Source organism: Procambarus clarkii, chromosome 38, assembly GCF_040958095.1.
Source record: "Procambarus clarkii isolate CNS0578487 chromosome 38, FALCON_Pclarkii_2.0, whole genome shotgun sequence".
Lineage (NCBI taxonomy): Eukaryota > Metazoa > Arthropoda > Malacostraca > Decapoda > Cambaridae > Procambarus > Procambarus clarkii.
In genome coordinates this window covers 6,544,015-6,563,748 of record NC_091187.1, presented here as the reverse complement: position 1 = coordinate 6,563,748, position 19,734 = coordinate 6,544,015, and the positions used below count along the sequence as shown (strand labels likewise).

At 46.2% G+C, this 19,734-nt stretch overlaps 1 long non-coding RNA gene across 1 annotated transcript in view; it reads right to left on the bottom strand.

The window, feature by feature from the left end:
* Positions 1–19,734, bottom strand: part of LOC138372375 (uncharacterized) — a 311,387-nt gene that overhangs the window by 238,495 nt on the left and 53,158 nt on the right. The gene's annotated exons all lie outside the window — the stretch shown is intronic.

Sequence of the window (19,734 nt, the reverse complement as noted above, 5' to 3'; positions counted from 1 at the left end):
TCTAGGGGAACACATCTAGGTGAGCACAACTAGGTGAGCACATCTAGCTGAGCACATCTAGGGGAGCACATCTAGGGGAGCACATCTAGGGGAACACATCTAGGTGAGCACATCTAGGTGAGCACATCTAGGTGAACACATCTAGGTGAGCACATCTAGGGGAGCACATCTAGGGAAGCACATCTAGGTGAGCGCAACTAGGTGAGCACATCTAGCTGAGCACATCTAGGGGAGCACATCTAGGGGAACACATCTAGGTGAGCACATCTAGGGGAGCACATCTAGGGGAGCACATCTAGGTGAGCACAACTAGGTGAGCACATCTAGCTGAGCACATCTAGGGGAGCACATTTAGGGGAACACATCTAGGTGAGCACATCTAGGTGAGCACATCTAGGGGAGCACATCTAGGTGAGCACAACTAGGTGAGCACATCTAGGTGAGCACATCTAGGTGAGCACAACTAGGTGAGCACATCTAGCTGAGCACAACTAGGTGAGCACATCTAGGGGAGCACATCTAGGGGAACACATCTAGGTGAGCACAACTAGGTGAGCACATCTAGCTGAGCACAACTAGGTGAGCACATCTAGGGGAGCACAACTAGGTGAGCACGTCTAGGTGAGCACATCTAGGGGAACACATCTAGGGGAGCACATCTAGGTGAGCACATCTAGGTGAGCACATCTAGGGGAACACATCTAGGTGAGCACAACTAGGTGAGCACATCTAGGGGAGCACATCTAGGTGAGCACATCTAGGTGAGCACATCTAGCTGAGCACATCTAGGGGAGCACATCTAGGTGAGCACATCTAGGGGAGCACATCTAGATGAGCACAACTAGGTGAGCACATCTAGCTGAGCACATCTAGGGGAGCACATCTAGGTGAGCACATCTAGGGGAACACATCTAGGTGAGCACAACTAGGTGAGCACATCTAGCTGAGCACATCTAGGGGAGCACATCTAGGTGAGCACAACTAGGTGAGCACATCTAGCTGAGCACATCTAGGGGAGCACATCTAGGTGAGCACATCTAGGGGAACACATCTAGGTGAGCACAACTAGGTGAGCACATCTAGCTGAGCACATCTAGGGGAGCACATCTAGGTGAGCACATCTAGCTGAGCACATTTAGGTGAGCACATCTAGGTGAGCACATCTAGCTGAGCACATCTAGCTGAGCACATCTAGGTGAGCACATCTAGCTGAGCACATCAAGGTGAGCACATCTAGGGGAGCACATCTAGGGAAGCACATCTAGGTGAGCACATCTAGGTGAGCACATCTAGGGGAGCACATCTAGGGGAGCACATTTAGGTGAGCACATCTAGGTGAGCACATCTAGCTGAGCACATCTAGGAGAGCACATCTAGGGGAGCACATCTAGGGGAGCACATCTAGGTGAGCACAACTAGGTGAGCACATCTAGCTGAGCACATCTAGGGGAGCACATCTAGGGGAGCACATCTAGGTGAGCACATCTAGGTGAGCACATCTAGGTGAGCACATCTAGGTGAGCACATCTAGGTGAGCACATCTAGGTGAGCACATCTAGGGGAACACAGCTAGGGGAACACATCTAGGTGAGCACATCTAGGTGAGCACATCTAGGTGAGCACATCTAGGTGAGCACAACTAGGTGAGCACATCTAGCTGAGCACATCTAGGGGAGCACATCTAGGGGAGCACATCTAGGTGAGCACATCTAGGTGAGCACATCTAGGTGAGCACATCTAGGTGAGCACATCTAGGTGAGCACATCTAGGGGAGCACATCTAGGGGAACACATCTAGGTGAGCACATCTAGGTGAGTACATCTAGGGGAGCACATCTAGGGGAACACATCTAGGTGAGCACAACTAGGTGAGCACATCTAGCTGAGCACATCTAGGGGAACACATCTAGGGGAACACATCTAGGTGAGCACATCTAGGTGAGCACATCTAGGGGAGCACATCTAGGGGAACACATCTAGGGGAACACATCTAGGTGAGCACAACTAGGGGAGCACATCTAGCTGAGCACATCTAGGGGAGCACATCTAGCTGAGCACATCTAGGGGAGCACATCTAGCTGAGCACATCTAGGGGAGCACATCTAGCTGAGCACATCTAGGGGAGCACATCTAGGGGAGCACATCTAGGTGAGCACATCTAGGGGAGCACATCTAGCTGAGCACATCTAGGGGAGCACATCTAGCTGAGCACATCTAGGGGAGCACATCTAGGTGAGCACATCTAGCTGAGCACATCTAGGGGAGCACATCTAGGGGAGCACATCTAGGGGAGCACATCTAGGGGAGCACATCTAGGTGAGCACAACTAGGTGAGCACATCTAGCTGAGCACATCTAGGGGAGCACATCTAGGTGAGCACATCTGGTGAGCACATCTAGGGAAACACATCTAGGGGAACACATCTAGGTGAGCACAACTAGATGAGCACATCTAGGGGAGCACATCTAGCTGAGCAAATCTAGGGGAGCACATCTAGCTGAGCACATCTAGGGGAGCACATCTAGGTGAGCACATCTAGCTGAGCACATCCAGGGGAGCACATCTAGGGGAGCACATCTAGGGGAGCACATCTAGGGGAGCACATCTAGGTGAGCACAACTAGGTGAGCACATCTAGCTGAGCACATCTAGGGGAGCACATCTAGGTGAGCACATCTAGGTGAGCACATCTAGGGAAACACATCTAGGGGAACACATCTAGGTGAGCACAACTAGGTGAGCACATCTAGGGGAGCACATCTAGGGGAACACATCTAGGTGAGCACAACTAGGTGAGCACATCTAGGGGAGCACATCTAGGTGAGCACATCTAGGTGAGCACATCTAGGGAAACACATCTAGGGGAACACATCTAGGTGAGCACAACTAGGTGAGCACATCTAGGGGAGCACATCTAGGGGAACACATCTAGGTGAGCACAACTAGGTGAGCACATCTAGGGGAGCACATCTAGGGGAACACATCTAGGTGAGCACATCTAGGGGAGCACATCTAGGGAACACATCTAGGTGAGCACAACTAGGTGAGCACATCTAGGGGAGCACATCTAGGGGAACACATCTAGGTGAGCACAACTAGGTGAGCACATCTAGGGGAGCACATCTAGGGGAGCACATCTAGGTGAGCACATGTAGTCTTACTGAGGTCTCACCTCAGATTCATTCATCATCCATCCATACTTCATCACATATGATGAAGTGAATGAACATATGAGTGTTAAGTTCTTCATTAAGCAGGAAGAGTCGTGGCCAGACTGGGAGGTCGGACCCGGTGTTCACGCGGTCACCAGTTGGACCCGGTGTTCACGCGGTCACCAGTTGGACCCGGTGTTCACGCGGTCACCAGTTGGACCCGGTGTTCCCGCTGTCACCAGTTGGACCCGGTGTTCACGCGGTCACCAGTTGGACCCGGTGTTCACGCGGTCACCAGTTGGACCCGGTGTTCACGCGGTCACCAGTCGGACCCGGTGTTCACGCGGTCACCAGTTGGACCCGGTGTTCACGCGGTCACCAGTTGGACCCGGTGTTCACGCGGTCACCAGTTGGACCCGGTGTTCACGCGGTCACCAGTTGGACCCGGTGTTCACGCGGTCACCAGTTGGACCCGGTGTTCACGCGGTCACCAGTTGGACCCGGTGTTCACGCGGTCACCAGTTGGACCCGGTGTTCACGCGGTCACCAGTTGGACCCGGTGTTCACGCGGTCACCAGTTGGACCCGGTGTTCACGCGGTCACCAGTTGGACCCGGTGTTCACGCGGCCACCAGTTGGACCCGGTGTTCACGCGGTCACCAGTTGGACCCGGTGTTCACGCGGTCACCAGTTGGACCCGGTGTTCACGCGGCCACCAGTTGGACCCGGTGTTCACGTGGTCACCAGTTGGACCCGGTGTTCACGCGGTCACCAGTTGGACCCGGTGTTCACGCGGTCACCAGTTGGACCCGGTGTTCACGCTGTCACCAGTTGGACCCGGTGTTCACGCGGTCACCAGTTGGACCCGGTGTTCACGCGGTCACCAGTTGGACCCGGTGTTCACGCGGTCACCAGTTGGACCCGGTGTTCACGCGGTCACCAGTTGGACCCGGTGTTCACGCGGTCACCAGTTGGACCCGGTGTTCACGCGGTCACCAGTTGGACCCGGTGTTCACGCGGCCACCAGTTGGACCCGGTGTTCACGTGGTCACCAGTTCCAACTCTCAGTGGCTGACATTTCCTTTTTTCATTTAGTTACATAATAATTCAGTTTTAATTATTTATTCGCAATTTTCATTTATATAATCACATTTTAAATGTTCAATCTCGTTATGTTTGTCAATTACAGCAACTTTATTATATATGTTAAATAACATTTTATTTAATCTAACAGTTTGTTCATTCAGTCACATTTTATTTATTCATTTATTTTATATACATCTATTTAATCACTTGTTAGTTATTTGTTTTCTATCACCTTTTGTTTATTTATTCAATCGCTAACTTTTATAAAATTTACATATTAGCAATAAAACATTAATATCTGGCAAGAATACAACGTTAAACACTTGATGGCAATTTGAGTTGTGAGTGTTGCATCACAATAATTACACGATGACAGTTGTGAGTGTTGCATCACAATAATTACACGATGACAGTTGTGAGTGTTGCATCACAATAATTACACGATGACAGTTGTGAGTGTTGCATCACAATAATTACACGATGACAGTTGTGAGTGTTGCATCACAATAATTACACGATGACAGTTGTGAGTGTTGCATCACAATAATTACACGATGACAGTTGTGAGTGTTGCATCACAATAATTACACGATGACAGTTGTGAGTGTTGCATCACAATAATTACACGATGACAGTTGTGAGTGTTGCATCACAATAATTACACGATGACAGTTGTGAGTGTTGCATCACAATAATTACACGATGACAGTTGTGAGTGTTGCATCACAATAATTACACGATGACAGTTGTGAGTGTTGCATCACAATAATTACACGATGACAGTTGTGAGTGTTGCATCACAATAATTACACGATGACAGTTGTGAGTGTTGCATCACAATAATTACACGATGACAGTTGTGAGTGTTGCATCACAATAATTACACGATGACAGTTGTGAGTGTTGCATCACAATAATTACACGATGACAGTTGTGAGTGTTGCATCACAATAATTACACGATGACAGTTGTGAGTGTTGCATCACAATAATTACACGATGACAGTTGTGAGTGTTGCATCACAATAATTACACGATGACAGTTGTGAGTGTTGCATCACAATAATTACACGATGACAGTTGTGAGTGTTGCATCACAATAATTACACGATGACAGTTGTGAGTGTTGCATCACAATAATTACACGATGATAGTTGTGAGTGTTGCATCACAATAATTACACGATGACAGTTGTGAGTGTTGCATCACAATAATTACACGATGATAGTTGCAAAATTGCAACGCTGTAAACTGTGCTTTGAGTGTTACAACACAGCAATGACGCGGTGTGAGTGTTGCAAGGCAATAACCTGTTGTTACAGTTACAACACAGCAATGACGCGGTGTGAGTGTTGCAAGGCAATAACCTGTTGTTACAGTTACAACACAACAATGACGCGGTGTGAGTGTTGCAAGGCAATAACCTGTTGTTACAGTTACAACACAACAATGACGCTGTGTGAGTGTTGCAAGGCAATAACCTGTTGTTACAGTTACAACACAACAATGACGCGGTGTGAGTGTTGCAAGGCAATAACCTGTTGTTACAGTTACAACACAGCAATGACGCGGTGTGAGTGTTGCAAGGCAATAACCTGTTGTTACAGTTACAACACAACAATGACGCGGTGTGAGTGTTGCAAGGCAATAACCTCTTGTTACAGTTACAACACAGCAATGACGCGGTGTGAGTGTTGCAAGGCAATAACCTGTTGTTACAGTTACAACATAAATAATGTGTTCTGAATGTTGCAGTACTTATAAATATAATTGCGTGTGGCAACATTGAAATAACGTGTTGTGATGTTGCAACAAAGAAATAATGTGTTGTGATGTTGCAACAAAGAAATAATGTGTTGAAACGTTACATTACAGTAATAACATGTTGTAACCCTCACAGTATGTTATTTATGAGTGGCCATCCTGGCTACGTATTGTTTTGTTGCAACACTCACAACACGTTTTATTTTGCAACACTCGCAAAACTCCTTCTTGTGTTCAAACACTTATAACTTTTCATTTCAGTGTTGCAACACTCACAACACCTTATTCAAATTCTCAACACTCACAAAACATTATCTATGTGTTGCCACACCCAGAACACGCTGTTCTTGTACGTTGCCACACGTGCAGCATGTGTGTGTGTGTGTGTGTGTGTGTGTGTGTGTGTGTGTGTGTGTGTGTGTGTGTGTGTGTGTGTGTGTGTGTGTGTGTGTGTGTGTGTGTGTGTGTGTGTGTGTGTGTGTGTGTGTGTGTGTGTGTGTGTGTGTGTGTATGTGTACTCACCTAGTTGTACTCACCTAGTTGTGTTTGCGGGGGTTGAGCTCTGGCTCTTTGGTCCCGCCTCTCAACCGTCAATCAACAGGTGTACAGATTCCTGAGCCTATCGGGCTCTGTCATATCTACACTTGAAACTGTGTATGGAGTCAGCCTCCACCACATCACCCCCTAATGCATTCCATTTGTCAACCACTCTGACACTAAAAAAGTTCTTTCTAATATCTCTGTGGCTCATTTGGGCACTCAGTTTCCACCTGTGTCCCCTTGTGCGTGTTCCCCTTGTGTTAAATAGACTGTCTTTATCTACCCTATCAATCCCCTTCAGAATCTTGAATGTGGTGATCATGTCCTCCCTAACTCTTCTGTCTTCCAGCGAAGTGAGGTTTAATTCCCGTAGTCTCTCCTCGTAGCTCATACCTCTCAGCTCGGGTACTAGTCTGGTGGCAAACCTTTGAACCTTTTCCAGTTTAGTCTTATCCTTGACTAGATATGGACTCCATGCTGGGGCTGCATACTCCAGGATTGGCCTGACATATGTGGTATACAAAGTTCTGAATGATTCTTTACACAAGTTTCTGAATGCCGTTCGTATGTTGGCCAGCCTGGCATATGCCGCTGATGTTATCCGCTTGATATGTACTGCAGGAGACAGATCTGGCGTGATATCAACCCCCAAGTCTTTTTCCTTCTCTGACTCCTGAAGAATTTCCTCTCCCAGATGATACCTTGTATCTGGCCTCCTGCTCCACACCTATCTTCATTACATTACATTTGGTTGGGTTAAACTCTAACAACCATTTGTTCGACCATTCCTTCAGCTTGTCTAGGTCTTCTTGAAGCCTCAAACAGTCCTCTTCTGTTTTAATCCTTCTCATAATTTTAGCATCGTCCGCAAACATAGAGAGAAATGAATCGATACCCTCCGGGAGATCATTTACATATATCAGAAACAAGATAGGACCGAGTACAGAGCCCTGTGGGACTCCACTGGTGACTTCACGCCAATCGGAGGTCTCACCCCTCACCGTAACTCTCTGCTTCCTATTGCTTAGATACTCCCTTATCCACTGGAGCACCTTACCAGCTACACCTGCCTGTCTCTCCAGCTTATGTACCAGCCTCTTATGCGGTACTGTGTCAAAGGCTTTCCGACAATCCAAGAAAATGCAGTCCGCCCAGCCCTCTCTTTCTTGCTTAATCTGTGTCACCTGATCGTAGAATTCTATCAAGCCTGTAAGGCAAGATTTACCCTCCCTGAATCCATGTTGGCGATTTGTCACGAAGTCCCTTCTCTCCAGATGTGTTACCAGGTTTTTTCTCACGATCTTCTCCATCACCTTGCATGGTATACAAGTCAAGGACACTGGCCTGTAGTTCAGTGATTCTTGTCTGTCGCCCTTTTTGTATATTGGGACCACATTCGCCGTCTTCCATATTTCTGGTAGGTCTCCCGTCTCTAGTGACTTACTATACACTATGGAGAGTGGCAAGCAAAGTGCCTCTGCACACTCTTTCAGTACCCATGGTGAGATCCCATCTGGACCAACAGCCTTTCTAACATCCAGATCCAGCAGGTGTCTCTTGACCTCCTCTCTCGTAATTTCGAACTCCTCCAAGGCCGCCTGGTTTACCTCCCTTTCTCCTAGCACAGTGACCTCACCCTGTTCTATTGTGAAGACCTCCTGGAACCTCTTGTTGAGTTCCTCACACACCTCTCTGTCATTCTCTGTATACCTGTCCTCGCCTGTTCTAAGTTTCAATACCTGTTCTTTCACTGTTGTTTTCCTTCTGATGTGACTGTGGAGTAGCTTTGGTTCGGTCTTGGCTTTGTTTGCTATATCATTTTCAAAATTTTTCTCTGCTTCTCTTCTCACCCTGACGTACTCATTCCTGGTTCTCTGGTATCTCTCTCTGATTTCTGGTGTTCTGTTATTCCGGAAGTTCCTCCACGCCTTTTTGTTCAGTTTCTTCGCTTCCATACATGCCCTATTATACCATGGATTCTTCTGTTGCTTCTCGGATTTTTCCCTTTGGGCCGGGATGAACCTGTTTACTGCCTCCTGACACTTTTGGGTAACATAGTCCATCATACCCTGTACAGACTTGTCTCTGAGGTCTGTGTCCCAAGGTATTTCACTTAGGAAACTTCTCATCTGTTCATAATTCCCCTTTCGGTATGCCAGCCTTTTGATTCCTAGTTCTTTTTGGGGGGAGATAAGTCCTAGTTCTACCAGGTACTCAAAGTTCAATACACTGTGGTCACTCATTCCCAAGGGCGCTTCCATCTTAACTTCCCTTATATCCCATTCATTTAGGGTAAATATCAAATCAAGCATTGCTGGTTCATCTTCTCCTCTCATTCTTGTTGGTTCTTTGGTGTGCTGGCTTAGAAAGTTTCTTGTTGCCACGTCCAGCAGCTTAGCTCTCCATGTTTCTGGTCCTCCATGCGGGTCTCTGTTCTTCCAATCTATCTTCCCATTGTTGAAGTCTCCCATAATTAGTAGTCCAGATCCATTCCTGCTAGCAACAGAAGCTGCTCTTTCTATTATGTTAATGGTGGCCATGTTGTTTCTATCATATTCCTGTCTAGGTCTTCTGTCATTTGGTGGTGGATTATATATGACTGCGACTATATTTATTTTCCCTCCATTTATTACAGTACCTGCTATGTAGTCACTGAAACCTTCACAGCCCTGAATATCCATCTCCTCAAAATCCCAGCCTTTTCTTACCAGCAGAGCTACACCACCCCCACCTCTTCCTTCCCTCTCTTTCCTCATAACATAATAGTCCTGTGGGTGTGGGAACACTGCATTTGTTATCGTTTTCGTGATCTTTGTTTCTGTGAGGGCTATTATGTCTGGGTTTTCCTCTAGTACCAGTTCTCCAAGCTCAGTTGCTTTATTTGTAATTCCATCTATGTTAGTGTACATCGCTTTGAGGCTCACTTTCTTCTGTCCCTTCTCAAATCGCCTCCTTGGTGAGTGTTCTGCTGGTGGGGGAGGCTGTTCCATGGGTGTGAGGACCTGTGAGGTGGATAACAGGGTCTCAGAGGATACTGGGATGAGGGGCGGGGGATCCAGTGAAGGGGGGGGGACAGGGAGGGTATGGGGTGAAAGGGGAGGGAGGACGGGAAGGAAAGGGGGGGAGGGAGGACTCGGGAGGAGGGGAGGGGTAGAAGGGTGGGGATTGGGTGTGGGAGGAGGGAGATTTGGCTGAACATTTGAGTGGGGGCAGGGAGGGTTTGGGGTAGGGGGGTTTTCTATGCAGAGGAGGGAGGCGGGGTTGTCCTCCCTTCTGGTGTTACTGGGTAGCTGGTTGTGGGTTCCCCCCTCGCCTCTGGGGGTGTTGTGTTGGGAGCTGTGACTTCCTGGTTTTCCCCTCTCGCCCTGCGCCTCTTCCTTGCTTCTGCCGCCATGGCTCTCTCCTCCCTTGTCATGTCTCTCTGGAGGAATACATTTTTTAATTTTCCCACGTTTTTCAGGGAGCTCTTCCTTGATAGGATCTTCTCCTTTGTGTTCTCGTTTGCAAACACTATCTTTATCATTCGGTCTCGGTCTTTGTTGTACCAGCCTAGCCTGAAAACCTTCTCAATGCTATGCTCAGCCCCTTCCATGTCTAGTGCCTTTAGTACTTCATTCACTGCTGCTTTGTCCTTGTCATTCCACTCTGTCCTATTAGATCCTTCCTGCTCCTTAATACCCACAGCAACCACTGATCTGTTCCTTTCCAGCAGTTGGCTAGTGGAGCGTGCCGCCTCCTGCGAGGTGGCTGCTTTCATGGCCACCTCCATCACTGCAGTCATTACTTCAGAGTTATTTTTTTTAGTATTTCCGCAAATGTTGCTTTTATTGTGGCATTCTCATCCAGAAAACTATTACCACCTTCTCCCTGGGTGGTTTTCTGATTCTCAACCTCGATACCATTCTCTTTGAGGGCTCTAATCTCCTCCTTTGCTGCTGTCAGCTCTCTTTTCAGGTTGCTTATTTCGTTCTTCATTTCCTGCATCATTTCTTGCATCTCACTCTTGATGTCCTCCAGAAACTGGGCGAACATTTCTTTCATCTCGTCACCTTGGCTCTTTCCTGTTCCCCTGGGACCTCTGGCTGCCATGCTTGACCCTGTTGGGATGGGGGAGGGAGAGAGAGAGAGGAAGAGAGAGAGAAAGAGAGAGAGAGAAAGGGAGTGATAAAGGGAAAGATAAATGGGTGGGTGGGGGGGGATCCGACCCTTCCACTGAAGTGAGAAGAAAGTAGAAGGGGAGGGGGGGGAGGAGATGGGGAGAGAGGCGGGAGGGAGAGAGAGGAGAGGGAGAGAGTGGGTGAGGGAGAGAGCGGGTGAGGGAGAGAGCGGGTGAGGGAGAGAGCGGGTGAGGGAGAGAGGGGGGGAGGTGTGTGTGTGTGTGTGGGCAGAGAGGGAGGGGGAAGGAAAGAGAGGGAGGGAGAGGGGGAGGGAGGGAGGGAGGGAGGGAAGGAGAGAGGGAAGGAGAGAGAGAGAGAGAGAGAGAGAGAGAGAGAGAGAGAGAGAGAGAGAGAGAGAGAGAGAGAGAGAGAGAGAGAGAGAGAGAGAGAGAGAGAGAGAGAGAGAGAGAGCAGGAGAGAGAGAGCAGGAGAGAGAGAACAGGAGATAGAGAGCAGGAGAGAGAGAGCAGGAGAGAGATAGTGGGAGAGAGGGAGTGGGAGAGAGGGAGAGTGGGGAGGGGAAGAGTGTGTGTATGGTCGATGCGGGGGACTGGGGGTGGGGGGGGGCTGAGATGGCGACTAAGTCAGGTCAGGTCAGATGGTGGGGTCAAGAGGGGGGAGGATAGTAAGGTCCTATCCCAGGTGTTGATGCCTTTTCCCCTGACTGAACAATTGTGTGTGTGTGTGTGTGTGCACGTGTGTGTGTGTTTTAGCGTGTGCACACTTGTGTGCGTGTATACGTACTTGGGCGGGCGTGCTTGTATGTGTCAAGATATCCCTTATGCGTTACCTCTGCCTAAATGAGCCACTCGGAGATTTTTAAATATATATGATATCCTGAACGAGAATTTGATAATCTTTTACCTCAATCTGTACACCTGATTAATTGACCAGAGAGGGGTACATACCAGACTCCTCCCGCTCACACAACCAGATGAGTAAGCGATGTGTGTGTGTGTGTGTGTGTGTGTGTGTGTGTGTGTGTGTGTGTGTGTGTGTGTGTGTGTGTGTGTGTGTGTGTGTGTGTGTATATGTGTGTGTGTGTGTGTGTGTGTGTGTGTGTGTGTATGTGTGTGTACTCACCTAATTGTACTCACCTAATTGTGCTTGCGGGGGTTGAGCTCTGGCTCTTTGGTCCCGCCTCTCAACCGTCAATCAACTGGTGTACAGATTCCTGAGCCTATTGGGCTCTATCATATCTACATTTGAAACTGTGAATGGAGTCAGCCTCCACCACATCACTTCCTAATGCATTCCATTTGCTAACTACTCTGACACTGAAAAAGTTCTTTCTAACGTCTCTGTGGCTCATTTGGGTACTCAGCTTCCACCTGTGTCCCCTTGTTCGCGTCCCACCAGTGTTGAAAAGTTCATCCTTGTTTACCCGGTCGATTCCCCTGAGGATTTTGTAGGTTGTGATCATGTCCCCCCTTACTCTTCTGTCTTCCAGTGTCGTGAGGTGCATTTCCCGCAGCCTTTCCTCATAACTCATGACTCTTAGTTCTGGGACTAGTCTAGTAGCATACCTTTGGACTTTTTCCAGCTTCGTCTTGTGCTTGACAAGGTACGGGCTCCATGCTGGGGCCGCATACTCCAGGATTGGTCTTACATATGTGGTGTACAAGATTCTGAATGATTCCTTACACAGGTTCCTGAACGCCGTTCTGATGTTAGCCAGCCTCGCATATGCCGCAGACGTTATTCTCTTTATGTGGGCTTCAGGAGACAGGTTTGGTGTGATATCAACTCCTAGATCTTTCTCTCTGTCTGTTTCATTAAGTACTTCATCTCCTATTCTGTATCCTGTGCCTGGCCTCCTGTTTCCACTGCCTAGTTTCATTACTTTGCATTTACTCGGGTTGAACTTCAACAGCCATTTGTTGGACCATTCACTCAGTCTATCCAGGTCATCTTGTAGCCTCCTACTATCATCCTCTGTTTCAATCCTCCTCATAATTTTTGCATCGTCGGCAAACATTGAGAGGAACGAATCTATACCCTCTGGGAGATCATTTACATATACCAGAAACAGTATAGGTCCAAGGACTGACCCCTGCGGGACTCCACTTGTGACGTCTCGCCAATCTGAGACCTCACCCCTCACACAGACTCGTTGTCTCCTGTTGCTTAGGTATTCCTCTATCCACCGGAGTACCTTCCCTCTCACTCCAGCCTGCATCTCCAACTTTCGCACTAGCCTCTTGTGTGGCACTGTATCAAAGGCTTTCTGACAATCCAAAAATATGCAGTCTGCCCACCCTTCTCTTTCTTGCCTTATTTTTGTTGCCTGGTCGTAGAATTCAAGTAACCCTGTGAGGCAGGACCTGCCATCCCTGAACCCATGTTGATGCTGTGTTACAAAGTTCCTTCGCTCCAGATGCTCCACTAGTTTTTTTCGCACAATCTTCTCCATCAGCTTGCATGGTATGCAGGTTAGGGACACTGGCCTGTAGTTCAGTGCCTCCTGTCTATCCCCTTTCTTGTATATCGGGACTACGTTAGCTGCTTTCCAAATATCTGGCAGTTCCCCTGTTGCCAGTGATTTGTTATACACTATGGAGAGTGGTAGGCTCAGTTCTCTTGCTCCTTCCTTTAGAACCCAAGGGGAGATTCCATCTGGGCCTATAGCCTTCGTCACGTCCAACTCTAGTAAACACTTCCTTACTTCCCCACTGGTAATCTCAAACTCTTCCAGTGGTTCCTGGTTAGCTATTCCCTCACTTACCTCTGGAATTTCTCCTTGTTCTAAGGTGAAGACCTCCTGGAATTTCTTATTCAATTCCTCACACACTTCCTTGTCATTTGTAGTGAATCCTTCCGCCCCTATCCTTAATCTCATAACCTGTTCCTTTACTGTTGTTTTCCTCCTAATGTGGCTATGCAACAATTTAGGCTGAGTCTTTGCCTTGCTTGCGATGTCATTTTCGTATTGTCTTTCTGCCTCTCTTCTCATCCTGACATATTCATTCCTGGCATTCTGGTATCTTTCTCTGCTCTCCAGTGTCCTGTTATTCCTATAGTTTCTCCATGCCCTTTTACTTTGCTGCTTAGCTAGCCTACATCTTTGATTAAACCATGGGTTTCTCATCTTCATTTCTCTGTTTTCCTTTTGGACTGGGACAAACTTGTTTGCTGCGTCCTTGCACTTCTGCGTGATGTAATCCATCATATCTTGGGCCGTCTTTCCCCTGAGCTCTGTTTCCCATGCTATATCTGTTAGGAATTTTCTTATCCCCTCATAGTTTCCCTTTCGGTATGCTAACCTTTTGGTTTCGGTATCCCTCCTCGAGTTCAATAACCCTTCTTCAATCAAGTACTCAAACACCAGTACACTGTGGTCGCTCATTCCTACTGGGTCCTCAAAACCGATTTCTCTTATGTCGGAGTCGTTCAGAGTGAAGACTAGGTCGAGTCTCGCTGGTTCGTCATTGCCTCTCATCCTTGTGGGTTCTCCGACATGCTGCGTTAAAAAGTTGCTTGTCACCACCTCCAATAGTTTGGCTCTCCACGTATCCTCGCCTCCATGAGGTTCCTTGTTCTCCCAGTCAATCTTTCCGTGATTGAAGTCGCCCATGATGAGCAGGTGGGATCTATTTCTACAGGCAGCAGAGGCTGCCCTCTCAATTATAGTGTTAACTGCCTTGTTGTTGTTTTCATACTCTTGACTGGGTCTCCTGCCATTTGGTGGAGGGTTGTATATTACTGCTACTACTATTCTTGGTCCTCCCATTGTTATGGTGCCTGCTATGTAGTCTCTGAACTCCTCACAGCCCGGGATGGCCATCTCCTTAAAACTCCATTCCCTTCTCATGAGTAGGGCCACTCCGCCTCCTCCTCTACCTTCCCTCTCTTTCCTTATTACTGTATACTCCTGGGGAAACACGGCATTCGTTATGATTCCAGAGAGTGTGTGTGTGTGTGTGTGTGTGTGTGTGTGTGTGTGTGTGTGTGTGTGTGTGTGTGTGTGTGTGTGTGTGTGTGTGTGTGTGTGTGTGTGTGTATGTGTGTGTGTGTGTGTGTGCAATCGTTTGAAGTCTGTATTTTTGGATATGTATTTGACAAGTTTTATCTAAAGTCCGGTTTTCATTCAGGAGTCTTTCCTCTCTTGAGTAAATAAACTTAAGTTATCAAAAACCTTTTAAATGTCATAAGATATTGAAAGGAATATAAGATAATTACCTAAAGAATACTATAATATTACCATAATTACCTGAACTATTACTATAATATTACCATAATTACCTGAACTATTACTATAATATTACCATAATTACCTGAACTATTACTATAATATTACCATAATTACCTGAACTATTACTATAATATTACCATAATTACCTGAACTATTACTATAATATTACCATAATTACATGAACTATTACTATAATATTACCATAATTATCTGAACTATTACTATAATATTACCATAATTACCTGAACTATTACTATAATATTACCATAATTACCTGAACTATTACTATAATATTACTGTCAGGAGACATATTTTCCCTGCTCTCTCGCGCACTGAATTAAGTACGAAATTGCACAGTGCACCAGTGATGTGCACCGTGATTCAACTTTCTGTATATAACTTTTCCACATTCGTGTTGGGTGTCGTTGGACAGCCCGTGACATTTGCTAGCCATTGATGTCATTCTGATCGCTGTATCAGGTCTGTGAAGGAAATTACAGGAGGGAGTTGATTTCAGGGAATTTTTGTACAAGTCAAGTGTAGAGAGGGAGGTATGGGGGGTTAACGGCCGTAGACCAACCCCCCCTATCACGTGTCCACCTCGTGTGAGGGGGGTAGCGTCATGGGGCAGGTGCGGGAGTGGCTGAGGGCCTGGGCCTCAGAAATGCTGAACCGTGATTGGCCAAGACGCTGAGGGGTACCGCATGGGTACCCCAGGCATGATATTGGCGGGAAAAGACATTCTTACCTAATACGTTGCTGCCTGAGGACAGGACATTTCCCGTGCTAGGCCAAGCATCGGAAAATACCGCCTGCAACGTTGCTAAAGTCACGCCTACATCTTGCTATCTTTCCGTGTGCCGTGCGTAAGAATCCGGTAATCGGAAAGGGGTTTGTATCGAGCCGTGTGAACTTGTCATCTAGCCGCGTAATTGTGGGACGCCATCTTAGAGGAGCTGGACTGAGTGAGGCGTTAATTATCGGGCTACAAAAACGACATCCGCCGTCGATCGTATCTGTGCTTGAAGATACTGCTGTGAGACATGCCAGAAAAGGTTTCAGTGTTATGAGAGAAACCTTAAATGTTATAATTCTGAGGAACAGTGAAGGACTCCATCTCGTGTACCGTGTAACACCGTGTACCGTCGTATCCTGGGGTACCGTGTCAAGTGGAAGGGGCGTGGTACCGCATCCCTGCTGTTGTGCACAACCTTGGCTGCCTGTGCCGGTGTGTCTGCGCCATCCTGGTCTCTGTGTGTGTGTGTAGAGCTAACCCCGTGGTCTAGAACCCTGTGCTCCACCTGACCACGTGTAGGAAGTGAGGACGCCTACGTCATCATCCAGCAGCAGCAGTGGGAGTGTGATTGACGTGTATGTGTGAGTGAAAGAGGGGCCCCACATCATTAATGTAAGTACACTGTTTCCGTTTGGGTAATAAAACTCTGAAGCTGGGTTTGCCCCCAGTGGTCCGTCTGTCCTCTGTCCCTGTGACCACCTGGGGAGGTGAATGGGAATTGGAGACGTGTGAGTCTACCCTGTTTGTCATCAAGTTGAGGATTGGGCCCAACTGTGATTTATGACGTGTGTGAAGACACCTAGTGACACATTCAGAGGTAAAGTGAGTTATTTACTTCTATAATTTTGCTATGTGCCGTGTATGTATTCGCTGTAATTTGATTCCCTCTTTTCAGCAGTGGAAAGTGGTAACAGGGAGATTTCCCTTGGTTATATATTTTACTGTTGTGTTGTGGTAAAGTGTGAATTATTGGTGGATAATTTACTGGGGGAAGTCATTTACAAGTTTTGCCGTGAGTGGCAAGGATGTACTGTGTTGTACCGTGTGTAAACCATAGACAAGTTTGACCTTGGTGGAAAGCGTTGTGTACTGTGAAGGATTCCGTGAGAATTAAAGTCAGTTAACGTCACCGGGGGTCACGATTTACTTAACGAGGTCACTTGTTCGTTGAACATTGTTGTGATTAACGTAGGGACGTGTAAAGGCAACAGTCACAGTGAAGTTCACGCAGTGGAGGAATTGTCAAGTGAAGACTAACGTAGTGTTAACGAGTTAACGAGCTGTCGTTAATTGAGTAATTAACGTAAGGGGTTGACGGTCTGTGATGATCGGAGTCAATTGCGCTGTAATTAAGCTGCTGTAATTCGTTGGACTGATCAGCTCTGTCGGCGGACAGAGTGATTAAGCACTCGTAGCTAATTAAAGATAATTAGTAATCGCCACTTAGTGAATTCACCAGGTGTTGATGTTGTTTACACGGAGTATTGGAACATTGTGTGTGGTACAGTAGTCTACCCTCGTTAAGGTAATCTTGTCGTAAGACCGGAAGAGAACTGTCAGTTGAGAGACAGTAGGCTTTGTCAATACTCGTCTGTAATAATAGGTTGTTGTATTCAGTAATTAATTGGGAATTACTCACCGAATGCTTGACTTTCAAGTTGATGTAATTAATTGATTTACGAGTTATTGATGCCATTTAAGTGTCGTTGAGACACGTGTGTGTTAACGTAATTGTTTAAATTCAATTAGAGTAACTTTTGTTTTGTTTGTCCTGAGAGACAAGTGTTAATGTAAGATATTTTTTTATAAGGGGTTATCATTCTTGGATTAACCGCCTTGTTACTTGGTACCTCGTTGTGGGCAGCGAGCGCCAGTCAAGTTTTTGTGATTATAGTATTGGTCACCGTGAAGCCGTGACAATATTGATTGCAAGCTTGCGTCACCAGTGGGCACCACTTTGTTCAGTTAGTGTCATTGTTCAGTCAGCGACGACGGGATAAGGAGACCATGGGTCCATCAGGCTGTTGATTAGCTGTACTTTAATGTGCCATTGGAGTGACAGTAAAGTAACGTAAATTCACTGTGTAGTAGTTTTAGTTCTTGTTTTGTGAATAAATTGTTTTGTTATAGAAAACGGTCGTTTACGTCAAACCTTCCAATTTTACTGCCCCACATTTTATATTCTGCAACGCTTTGCCTGCTTATGTTCATATCAAGTCTGTATCTAAAGCTCGAGTCCATTGCACAGCACCACACTTCTATAAATAAGAGGTGAGAATCCGTCGGCTACCCTTTATTAGTTTGTCAACTAGGAGGAGCCAGCGACCTAAGTGACAGGTGTTACCTGTGTGGTTTAACCTGGCGGTTTGCTCCCGCGGTCCTATGATCTTAGGCTTTAAGATTAAATATCTGCCACTGGCAGCTCTTGCTGTTTAAGGTCTGCCTCTCTTGCGAGGTAGTTGCGATTAACGTAACATCAATAGGACTTAATTCTTTTGATAACCTGTCAAGAATAAAAATCTCACAATTACCATAATTACCTGAACTATTACTATAATATTACCATAATTACCTGAACTATTACTATAATATTACCATAATTACCTGAACTATTACTATAATATTACCATAATTACCTGAACTATTACTATAATATTACCATAATTACCTGAACTATTACTATAATATTACCATAATTACCTGAACTATTACTATAATATTACCATAATTACCTGAACTATTACTATAATATTACCATAATTACCTGAACTATTACTATAATATTACCATAATTACCTGAACTATTACTATAATATTACCATAATTACCTGAACTATTACTATAATATTACCATAATTACCTGAACTATTACTATAATATTACCATAATTACCTGAACTATTACTATAATATTACCATAATTACCTGAACTATTACTATAATATTACCATAATTACCTGAACTATTACTATAATATTACCATAATTACCTGAACTATTACTATAATATTACCATAATTACCTGAACTATTACTATAATATTACCATAATTACCTGAACTATTACTATAATATTACCATAATTACCTGAACTATTACTATAATATTACCATAATTACCTGAACTATTACTATAATATTACCATAATTACCTGAACTATTACTATAATATTACCATAATTACTTGTATGTCCATAAACAACCAATGAAAACAAATTATTTGTTGATTAAATAAATACTAAGTAGAATATCTCCCAGATAAACCTTAATAATTTCGTACAGTTCACTTTGTTTAATTTTATTGAAATTTATGATGTCTATAAAGTATGTTTTCTGTTCGATCCCCGAAGGTCCAAGTGGTTGAGCACCGTTCCTTCACTCCGTCCTCACATCCCAGCCCATCCTAATGTTCCTTCCAAGTGTTATATATTCATACTGGCCTGGCGCTTTCACCTCATCATTTCCTTACCTTACCTTACATCCTCTTCTCATAAAGATTAATTTTCCTTCCCGACTTTCTCCTTCACACGCCTCAGTTGTCAGTTGATGATGTATGATGAAGTGGATGAATGTATGACTGTTGAGTTCTTCATTAAGCAGGAAGAGTCGTGGCCAGACTGGGAGGTCGGACCCGGTGTTCACGCGGTCACCAGTTGGACCCGGTGTTCACGCGGTCACCAGTTGGACCCGGTGTTCACGCGGTCACCAGTTGGACCCGGTGTTCACGCGGTCACCAGTTGGACCCGGTGTTCACGCGATCACCAGTTGGACCCGGTGTTCACGCGGTCACCAGTTGGACCCGGTGTTCACGCGGTCACCAGTTGGACCCGGTGTTCACGCGGTCACCAGTTGGACCCGGTGTTCACGCGGTCACCAGTTGGACCCGGTGTTCACGCGGCCACCAGTTGGACCCGGTGTTCACGCGGTCACCAGTTGGACCCGGTGTTCACGCGGTCACCAGTTGGACCCGGTGTTCACGCGGCCACCAGTTGGACCCGGTGTTCACGTGGTCACCAGTTCCAACTCTCAGTGGCTGACATTTCCTTTTTTCATTT